Source organism: Pseudorca crassidens, chromosome 8, assembly GCF_039906515.1.
Source record: "Pseudorca crassidens isolate mPseCra1 chromosome 8, mPseCra1.hap1, whole genome shotgun sequence".
Taxonomy (NCBI): domain Eukaryota; kingdom Metazoa; phylum Chordata; class Mammalia; order Artiodactyla; family Delphinidae; genus Pseudorca; species Pseudorca crassidens.
Genome location: NC_090303.1, coordinates 80,050,805 through 80,062,663, shown reverse-complemented (window position 1 = coordinate 80,062,663; position 11,859 = coordinate 80,050,805).

The window sequence follows — 11,859 nt, the reverse complement described above, 5'->3', positions numbered from 1 at the left end:
TTGGTGGCTAAATTAAGATCTGACCTTGTACAACTGAAATATGAACGATTCCTGGCACATAGTAAAGTGAGATTTCTCTGGACCCTCATCACAAGAAACACATGGCCACAGAGGTATAATAAGATTATCTGGGTCCTGATTGGTTCAAAGAGCTCTCATGAAAACAAATGATCTGCCAACCCAGCTGCTATGAGGGTCCTTGCTGAAGGAACAAAGCAAAACCACTTAAGTAGAATTTAAAAATATTTTAAAATCAGTTGTTCAAGAGACAAATCTGTGAGTCTCTGCATCTGCAGATCCAAATCCACTTTTAGTCAATTTTAACACACACTCTTTCTCATTCTTCGTCTTTTAGACTCATGTCAAATCTCATTAAATATGATCTTCTTGTTGTAGGAATTTACTGTTTTTCATTTGATTTGCATTTCATACCCGCCAGTCTGATACACAGATGGGGATATGACATTCAGTGATATCTAATCTGATCAAGACTTTTTAGCTCAAGTTATAAAACATAGAGTCTAAAGTGAGCAGCAGAGATAAAGCAAGCAGAAAATTAGTATTTTAATTGGGAAGGGTTGTTTGTTTTCTTTTAAAAAATAAAGTTTAGTGTCTTACTGATTTTCTAATGAAAATAATCTGCCTTAAGTTTGTTTTGACATGGGTATCCCTGGATTAACTCGGCCACTGTCAGCATTCACAAGGCCATCTGGCTTCCATCCCCACCGCTCCCTTAAAATAACTCTTCTCAAGGGTCTCACTGACCTCCTAGTGTCTAAGGTTGATGGACACTTTTCATTTCTTATTTTTCAGGCCCTCTGTTGGATTTGCTGCCATTGATCCCTCCCTTTTTTCCTGGAACTCTCTACTCCCTAGGCTTCGTGTGTGCTTTTATTTTTGTTTTTTTTTATTTTTCTTCTTATCTCTCTGATTCATTCTCTGTACTTAGTGTTAATGAATAAACACATGGATTGTAGTGAATTTACCAGTTTTATTTCAAAATGTGGAAACCATAAATGTGAATTCAGAGGTTCTACCTCCTCTTTGTGATAAAAGAGGCTGTATTTCTGTCATCCTTGGAGCAAACCCCAAGAAATATTTTGTATTTATACCACCATTAACTGTGTCTTGAAATAGTTAAGGTTGAAGGCTAGAACATTGTGCACATTTTATAATTATTAATCTGATTTGGAAGTTTTCAATAAAGACTTCTTATAAAAAGCAAGCAACATTGTGAAACTAATTTTTACAGCTTTGTAACTTATAATGTTAAAAATTCGTATGAAGGTTTAGAGTATAATTCAATTTATGAAAAAAGACCTATACTTGACATTTAAAAATGTAGTTTGGTACATATCAGGGACATTTCTGCTCTTATGTGAATAAAGTTATGCCTGTTTTATCCACTTATATAACAGTTATTATAGATCTACTTATATCGTACAATATTTAAAATAATAGAAAGAATAAAAAAGAGAAACGTGTGGTAAATAAATGAAAATATGCTACTGATGACATAGACCTATGAAAAAGTCTTGCCTCACCACTTACTCTCTCTGTCACCTTAGATTTGCTATTTAAAATTTCTGAGACTCAGTTTATTCATCTATAATATGGGAGTAATAATATAATAACCGTAATAAAAATAATAATAATACAATAACCATGGCACTCACCATTTCAATGAGATCTATTCCTCAAGTAGCTAATCATCTATACACACACAGTAAAGCAGGCTTTGAGTAATTCAAACATTTAAGAGAATGACCTATTCGTAATGCTGATAATCACTTCCACATTTGCCTGTTTTGGAAATTGGCTTTTTCTGCTGGTTTTCTCAAATGGAAACAAAGTGAATTGGATTTTTGAACAGTGTACCCGTGGTTTATAGGTGAGGGTGAGTTTCAGTGAGGATGTGATCAAGCAGTGAACGACTACTGAATACTACCGCTGTTCTGAGGAAGGTACCTATAACGTTACCGACATCCAAATAGGTGTCCCTTCTATATATATATATAGCAAGAAATGCATGTCCTGTGTCAAGTTGATAATTTTAGCAACTGATACGAGGAAACTTAGGTTGAAATGGTTGCAGCAAAGTGTTAAAGGGACTGTCCCTGGAACCACCCACTTGTATTTTGGGAACAGGAGACTTGGGCAGCGCTGTACGTGAACTTCCAGGGAGCCATGCAGCTTCCCAGTCTTCACATTTAAGGCACCTACTGCCACCACACTTCTCACCTGCCCACAGGTACTCTGTGTTCCTGAAAACAGGTATGGGACTTGCAGGCCTTTGACTGAGAATTTAAAATACAGCTCTTGTTACCATGAGCCCTACTATCCCATCCACCCCACAAAGCCATTTGGCACCCCGTATTCCCTTCTGATACAGCCCATTCTCCATAAAAGCCTTATCAGACTGCAGCTTTATCTTGACTCTTGGGCAAAACGGTGTCATTCACACATGTTGGAGAACCCTACTTTGTTCTGCCCTATTATTTTGTAGTTTAGAGAGCAGTACTGTGTATGTCTCACTTGGCTTCATTTTTATACTTTGGTATATTTCAGATTTTCTCCTCCTCCTTCCTTCCTTTCTGCACTTGTTCATTATTTTGGTCTTGGGGGCTGTTGTTTTTTTTTAAATGCATATTTTATTTCAGCTGTGTATAAAACAGAGTAGAAAATGGTGAGAAAAGCAATCGTTTATTTTAGTATGCTTACCATTACTTTGATAATTGGTTGTTTGTTCTTGTTGTGCTTTCTACTGTTTTGTTTTGTTTGTTTTTTTCAGACTGGAACACAACTGAAACTGTGAGTCAAATGTATTAGCACCGCCTTCTATCAGGAGCGCTGACGTCACAGGCCCCTGGGAGAAACTGCATTGCTGACATCACTCCGTCATTTTGCTTCCACACAGCAGCACAAAGGCAAGTGATGCGAGGGTAGTTTTTAGTAAGGTAGTGCTGTAGAAGCACACTAAACCAATAATGGGCAAAAAGTGGGGAGTATTCTGTACTGGCCCCCAGTTACATTTCCCACCTCATCACCAGTGTCTGGTAAAGACCTTGCCACATAGAAAGCACGCATCAAATATGTGCTAAACGGTTTGCCGAACACTGGTGACTTGTTCATGTAGGTTAGCAGTTATATCCTGTCTAACTTAGCTAAAGGTTGATTCAATTAAAACTGACGCAAAGTGAATTTTAAGAAAGCAGGTCGACCTTTCTTTTTTTCTTTTTTTAGAACAAAGCTCTTAATTTTCAATACTGTGAGAGACATTTCAAGGGCATCAAGAGAAAGAACCCTGAATTAAAAGAAAGCAGGGAATCTGTATTTTAGTCTCAGATTTGTCCATGTCTTTGTGAATTAAGGCAAACGTTGAAATGCCTGGGCCTTAGTTCCCACCTGTGTAATAATACTGCTCTCATTACTTCATATCATTATGAGAATAAAATAAGAGCATAATTACAGAAGTTCTTTGAAAAAATAGTAATCACTCTACAGACACAGGGCTTACTAACAGTATCATACTCCTGGGACATAAAATGGACATTAAAGCAACTATCTCATTCAGTTGTCTATTCTATACATGCAGACATTTTAGTATATGCAGAATGTGGTGCTAGACCGCTCAAGGCATGCATGCCAAGATGGGGTGGGACAGTGGGACACACTATTCTAGTCCTGAAGAAGTTTACCCTTTGTGCAGAGAGAATAAGTAGAAAAGAAGCCCAAATTTGGTAAGAGAGATAAGACATAAGTAGGCTATGGAGGAGAGGGTCAGAGAATAAAAGACACACACGCACACACATTTGAGTTTTAAAGAGAGAGAGATCGGTTTTACATTAATGGATACTCAAAGTATTTTGAATCTTTTTCTTCTAATCTTTCCTATTTCTAACCTCTTACATATCCTAAATTGATAGTGCTAAGGCAAGGGGACTCTCACTAATCTTAGTATCTTGTTTTATATAAACTAAACATCATTATACTCAACACTGTATAATAGAGCTTTATATTGACAACCAAAGTAAAATTTGAATTACTGAAAATCCAGTATTCTCTTCTGTTCTTTCTGAAAAGAATTGATCTTTTCATGTGCACCTGTCGTTACGTTTTGATTTTTTGAAGTTGCTCATGCATGATATTCCATCAATTAGTAGTTAATTATGAAAAAGGGCATTTTGACCTTACCTGTTTCAGAAAAATTTTATGAATTTGATGAGGAAAACTTACCATGCTAAAATTTTAAAATTTCAGTGTAAATTCATTACCATTAAGAGATCCTGGTATTGCCCCCCACTTGCATTCAGATCTTTATTTTTTACATTTCAAAATTGATTCACCATTTTGTTCAAACAACTCCAGTATAAAAGTTAAGCTTAGTGATTCTGTCAGGAAACTAGAAAAATGTAATTATTTCTGCTAGACTTAGATTTACCTCTAGTAAATAGTGTCAGTCCTGGGACAAAACACTCTGATTTTTCCAAAATGGAATTTCTACTATCATACATTATATGCAGCTTAGTTGTAGCTTGATTTGAGGATTTCATATGCAATTACAGTACAAATAAGACAATTTTTCACATTTCCTATAATTCAAAAATATTAAATAGTTCAAAGTATTAATTCAAAAATATTGAATTCGAATACTATAATTCAAAAATATAAAATCAAGTTGAGCTTTGAGGTTTTGTTAAAGTGTTTTGATGCAGCTTAGAAAGTCTGGCTACAATCCTGAAGGTCTGGACCACCCAGTGTCAGTGTAAATGAGTACTTTCAAGGGGGCTTTCTTTTCTGGGCACTCGGGATACAGTAATGAGCACAACATTTCACCATCTAACATGCAGGTTTTTTGCTCTGTTTGAAGGTAAAATTAACAGAATTTGTCTTAGATTTGATGTTGGGTTTGTGAGAAGGGAGACCAGGATCGAGTCTAAGCAACTGGAAGGATAGAGTTGCCATAAACTGAGATCGAAAAGGTCCCAGAAGGAGCAGGTTTAGAGGGGAGGAAAGGGACCTCAGCTTGGATCACGTACAGCTTGAAATACTGTTAAAGTCCAAGAGGAAAGGTTAACGAGGCAGGTGAACGTGAGTCCACATTTGTGGGGGGAGTCTGAGCTGGAAAAACAAATTAGTGATACATGAAGGCATGAGGCTAGATGAGCTCACCAAATGAATACACAAGGACATAAAAATAAAGGCATTCAAGGGATGAGCCCTGTGGCTAACCAAAGCCACAAGACAGAATGCAAGCTAAGGAAAGAAACACATTTGCAGCAGGAGAGAGCAATCAACTGTATCAAATTCTGCTGCTAGGTTAAGTAAGATGAAGACTAAGAACTGACCACAGGACTTAGCAACCTTTTGGTTTGTCTTCTGCTCCAGAATCATCTCACTAACTGTCCAGGCTTCATTTCAGAGATTTCCCATCTTTCTCCCCCTCTGCCCTGCTTCTCAGTATGAAGAAGAAAGACACAGTGTTCTTACGTTTAGGGGCTCATAAGATGCACATACAATGCTCCTAAATTTAGGAACGTTACTTCCTTTTCCTACTCCTTTTCTCTCTGAAAAAAATCTCTCTCAGCTCATTTTTATCTCATTTTATGAAAAAGGGCCATTAATATAAAAATCAGTTCTTTTGGGCTTCCCTGGTGGCGCAGTGGTTGAGAGTCCTCCTGCCGATGCAGGGGCCACGGGTTTGTGCCCTGGTCTGGGAAGATCCCACATGCCGCGGAGCGGCTGGGCCCTTGAGACATGGCCGCTGAGCCTGTGCGTCCGGAGCCCGTGCTCCACAATGGGAGATACTACAACAGTGAGAGGCCCGTGTACCGCAAAAAACAAAAAACAAAAACAAACAAACAAAAAAAATATTTTAAAAGTAATTTCTATGTGCAAGGTACTATGCTTGGCATATATATAACTGAATCACTTTGCTGTAATCAGAAATTGCTGACATGTATAACAAATCAGCATAAATTCAGATGAGATTTGATCATCACCTGTAGGAAAAAAAAAAAACAAACGGCTAAGGGATTAATTCAGCCAAACAATAAATGACGGGTAACTATGATGTATGGACATCATTAACAGTGATGGAGGTCAGGGCAGGACGCCCCAAAATATGCCACTTTGGCATATTAATTATTTTGAATTAAAGTTATGTAAGAAACGGCTGGCCTGAGAAGGACACTCTGACCCTTTTTTGCTCCCCTGAAAGGAGGAAATAAATCTCTCATGTGAAAGGTACCTTCCCTGTACCAGAAGGCGAAGAGACATCCTTATCTCCAGAGATATGAAGTGCAGGGCCAAGAAGGGTGTATAAACAAAACTTGTACTTGTTTACCAATTTAATACCTCAAGCCCAAACTTCTTTGTCTTGTCAGTTCTTCACAAATGTATTGTTTCTTCGTCTAAAAGGTATAAAAGCTGCCTGCTCTGGTCACTTCTTTGAGTCTCATATTTCTATGAAGTCCTGTACATGCAAAATTAATTGTTTTCCCGTTAATCTGCCTTGTGTCAATTTAATTACTAGACCAGCCAAAATAATCAAGAGGGGTAGGGGAAAAATTTCCCATCCTCGACAGCAGAGAATATTGAAAAAATATATTTACTGTAGAACTAATAATAAAAGAAATGTAAGAATTAAGGTTACAGAACAGAGTGTTGATGTTATATGCCGTGACAACACAGATATGAGATAATTAACATAAATTTGGGACAAAAAGGAAAGAAGGTAGTGGCATTGATTGCTTCATCTGGTGTAGCTGGGAGTGAAATGACTAAAAATAAATCCGGGGCTTCCCTGGTGGCGTAGTGGTTGAGAGTCTGCCTGCCGATGCAGCAGGCATGGGTTCGTGCCCCGGTCCGGGAAGATCCCACATGCCGTGGAGCGGCTGGGCCCTGAGCCATGGCCGCTGAGCCTGCGCGTCCGGAGCCTGTGCTCCACAACGGGAGAGGCCACAACAGTGAGAGGCCCGCGTACGGCAAAAAAAAAAAAATATATATATATATATATATATATATATATATGCTTGCCTCTCAGTTTCCTCAAGAGTCTCACCACCTGGGACTTCCCTGGTGGTCCAGCGGCTGACTCCGAGCTCCCAAGTAAAGATTCCGAATGAAGATTGGCATTGAAGACCCCGTGTGCCGCAACTAAGACCCGATGCAGCCAAATAAATAAATACATAAACATATAAATAAATATTTTAAAAAAAGAGTCTCACCACCATGTCCCCTACAACCATCACGGCTATACCGTGCTTGTAGGATATTATTTGAATTCCATTTAGCTTCCCTTTTCCACCTTGTTGATTGGCCTTAAGCTGGGTATGCAGGTTCCAGTTCTTACAGCTGGATTTTTAATACCTGTGCTCACCTTTCTTCAGCCTGTTCCTTTTCCCTACTGCCTTCCTTCCTCCAGGCGCTGACAGTGCCATACTGACTCCCCACCTCCTTCCTTCTTTTACTGCCCCTGAAGTCAACCTCATACATCCTCCAACTATTAAAAATGCATGCAATAACATTTGAATGTCATAGAAGGCCACACAGTCAAGGCCGCCTTATCCTGCTATTTACTGTTGTTAGTAATGACTTTTGAAATGATAGGTTAATTCTTTTGGGTCCTAGCCATTCCTGGACTGGATTTTTTTTTCCTGCTGTCTACATGTATCTGAGACTTTTTAGACCAAAGTCCTTTATGCTGTACTGCTTATTAGGTTTCTTAGCAAATGAATTTGCCAGAGCATCTAAAAGAAATAAGTTCTTCATCCCGTCAATGGTATAAGGTTACCAAGATTGCCATTAACATCTGTCTCTTTATCACCACCTCCTGGCGAACTTACTGCATGGCTTATGAAGTCAACTTAACTGGCTTTCTATGGGGAACAAAGGTAATTTTGGATACTTTATATCTCTATATTACAGGATTCAGTTGTAATAGAGAAAGGCCAAGTTGCCTGAATGTATAATCTCCCTGAGACTATTTTTTACTACAGTATATATATGTTATATAATATTATATATGGGAAATAAAGGAGCTCTTGGGAATTAAAGCTATGTTGACCATGAAATTTAGATAAAAGTTTCCAAAAAGTTTTAAAGCATATGGATTCATATTCAGGACCCTAAAAGAATATTAAAAGGAGGTTTGAAATTTATAAACTAAAAGATATTTTTAAAACTCCACTGTGATACCTTTATAATAATTTCTACCGTTTTAATGAGAAGTTTTGGAGGCCGCTGACGATTTTCTTTCTCTTTTGTCATCACTCTGGGTTTCACGTCCATTTCTCCTTGTGCCAGTCCCTAGTGTGAGCAACTCTTTAAATTTATTCTTTCCTTACTCTCTGAGAGTCTTGCTCAATGCTTCCAGTAAAACATGACTTTTTTCCCAGTTTGCTTTCCTCTGTGGGACTCTTCAGAGTAAGTGGGCTTTGATGCATTTGAGGGTAGAAGGGAAAAGCAACTAGAACAACCTAACGGTATTTGGCTTTATAATTATTTTTTAAAAGGGTCCCCTCCAGTCAGTTTTTTCTTTTTGGTCCTGAAATGACCCAAGCACCTTAGGCTCCCATGCGTCTTAATATAGGGAGCCCTATCTTTGAGGAGGTAGGAAGTGGAATATCCATTGGGTGCTGGTAGCTGCTTTAGCCAAAGATCTTTGCTTCACTTTGTGTGAGGGTGTTAAATATTGGGTCTGATGAGTTCCAATATTCCTTTTTGAAACCCTCATCTTTTGGTTTTGCTATTTTATTTCTCTAGTCTATAATTTGGCTAATATTTATCTGTTTAAACTTTTGAAACTCATTCTTTTCCTTAAAAAAAAAATTCTTTGGTATGAATTTTTACCTGCCTTATTGCTAAAGCCAAAAACCTAGGAGCTCTTCTTTCATTTGTCCTTTCCTTCCCCTCTCATATCCAATCTAGCTGTAGCTTTTGTTGGTTTCATTTTCAAATTAAACAATGAATCTGCCCTCTTCCACTGCCAATCTTATTACAAGATTGTTCAAACCATTATCATTCTTGCGCAGATTACTGCATAGTCTCCTAACCATTTCTTTGTTCTATTCCTTCCCTGCTTCAATCCATTCTCCCAATATTAATTGGAGTTGTCTTTTAAAAGTGTAAATTAGACAGTAAAATACCATGTTTAAACCATTCCCATTGCACAATCTTTTCAACCTGGTCCTTGCCACTCTACTGTTCACCCTTCTACCCTAGTCACACTCCAGTCACGGCACTCTCCCTCCTCACACTTTTGCCCTTACTACTCCCTCTGCCTGGACACTCTTTTTTTTTGCAGGCCTCTCACTGTTGTGGCTTCTCCCCGTTGAGGAGCACCGGCTCCGGACGCGCAGGCTCAGCGGCCATGGCTCACGGGCCTAGCCGCTCCGCGGCATGTGGGATCTTCACGGACCAGGACACGAACCCGCGTCCCCTGCATCGGCAGGCGGACTCTCAACCACTGCACCACCAGGGAAGCCCTGCCTGGACACTCTTTAACTCACATTTTATGACTGGATCCTTTTCTTCATGCCTCAGAATAAATGTCACCTTCTCAGAAAGGTTTTCTTGCGCTAGGTATCCATGTGTCCTAACACAGTTAATTCATTCCCTTTTGAAAATAATCTCATTTGGTAATTTAATTTACTAATTGATTTATGTTTTTACTGCGTGTCCAGCCACTAGAACAAAGGTCCCTGATGACTGAGACCTGTCAGTCTGGTTCACTGACAGAACCCTAGGACCCACTGCAGCTTCTGATACAAAGTAAGCAATCAATATACATTTGTTTAATGAAAGATTATTTAGTTTTTCTGCTGCTTATCCAGTTTTTAAAAATAGTCATATGCTTCCTCTCATATTTCTGAAGTCCCTTCTCTACTTTAGCTGTTGTCTCCCCCTCCTCCCATTTTTATCTTGGTTATTTTATTTCACTTAATTTGTCCTTTTACTTTGGAAGAGACTAGTTAAAAATACAATATTGACATTTATTATATCTTTTCATCATTTTCAACTTTTTTCTTATACCTAATTTTATCTTCCTATTTCTAAAGTCTGTTAAAATATTTTTTAAATAATTATTGTTTTATTACCATTTTATTAGTATATTCTTATGTTAATAAATATTTATTTTAGTCTCACAAAATAGTTTTTATTTCCTCAAACAACTTCCTGCCTTTCATCATTTTTTTTCCTTCTTGCTTTTATTAATTAATTTATTCATTTATTTTTGGCTGCGTTGGGTCTTCGTTGTTGCGTGCCGGCTTTCTCTAGTTGTGGCGAGCGGGGGCTACTCTTTGTTGCGGTGCACAGGCTTCTCCTTGCAGTGGCTTCTCTTGTTGCGGAGCATGGGCTCCAGGGACACGGGCTTCAGTAGTTGTGGTGCTCAGGTCCAGTTGTGGCTTGCAGGCTCTAGAGCGCAGGCTCAGTAATTGTGGCGCACAGGCTCAGTTGCTCCGCGGCATGTGGAATCTTCCCGGATCAGGGCTCGAACCCGTGTCTTCTGCATTGGCAGACGGCTTCTTAACCACTGTGCCACCACAGAAGTCCCTCCTTCTTGCTTTTAAATAAGAAGTGGCAGCATTTCGTCATAGAAATGGGGCTAGATATGTCCCCACAGACATCTTTATTATTCCATCGTCCCATAGGTTCTCTCTATTTTTCAATAGCCTATGTTTAATCTCAATTGTTAAACTTAATTCAAATCTGGGTGGGAGTGTTGGTTAGCTCCATTTTTACACATTAGACAAGTCAAACACCTGGAAGCCAATAGCCACTCAGATAAAACTGGGTAATGGCTTTTATCTGACTTACAGCCCAATTTAGAATGAAGTTCTAAAAACTACCATATTGGAAACACCCAGTTATCTGGTACAAACACTTTTTAGAAGTATCCGTAGCATAGATAAAGAAGAATCCAGGAAAAAAATCCAAATCGTTTTGAACACGCCTGATATGAATGGAGGCATAAGAGATGGATAATATCCAAACTATTAGCATTTTAATATGTCAGGTCTGTTCTAAGAACTAACTTCAGAAAAATGAATTTTTTTGGTTACCAAGTTGGGAGAGGAAAGAACACTCCCTGAGTTGAGATTATTTTCACTTCTGCCCCCTGACATGAAAACTAAGGGGAAAGTGACCAAGGCAGTACTCATCCCCTCTAGATTTTCAGGAATGAGCTCCTCCTGCCCTGAAAACTGAGATGTTTTCTTCCTTTTCTCATCCCTCTCTCAGGTAAAATCTTCCTGAGAAGATATTCTAGGCAAATACTCTAACTGTTGAACTTTGGGTAAGATCTGGCCCTTCACAAAAGAGTCTGTGTCATTAAGAAGCAGTGTAGGAGGTCCTAACCCTTCCAGTTAATTAATTTTGGAGAAACAAGAACTCCCTTGTTGGGTAGGCTAGAGGTCCTGCAGAGAAAATTGTGTTACAGATTTTAACTCTAAGTTACCTGGCCTGCTAACTTTATTTGCAGAGGAACTTTTGAACATCTGTCTCCTTCCTGATGAGGATTCCAATATTTATCTGGGAACTCTTACCTCAGAATATAGTGCATTTGGTGCCCTTGCTACTCACATTAAGACATTCCCAAATCCCCTTCTGATATCACAGATGCCAGGGTTGATTTCCCTTTGTAGCTAATTCTACAGCCACCAGCCATAGGACACCACTATCAAGCCCCTTCCATACATAGCCCCACACCTCTGCAAAGGGATTAGCTCAGAAAACTTAACACAATTTCCCACCACATAGAACTGGTTATCTATGCAGTACCTTAGCCAGGATCAGCTAGGTCTGTTTAGCAGTGGTGTCTTCAGCAAATGTCATACGGCAGAAGCCTGAACCCAA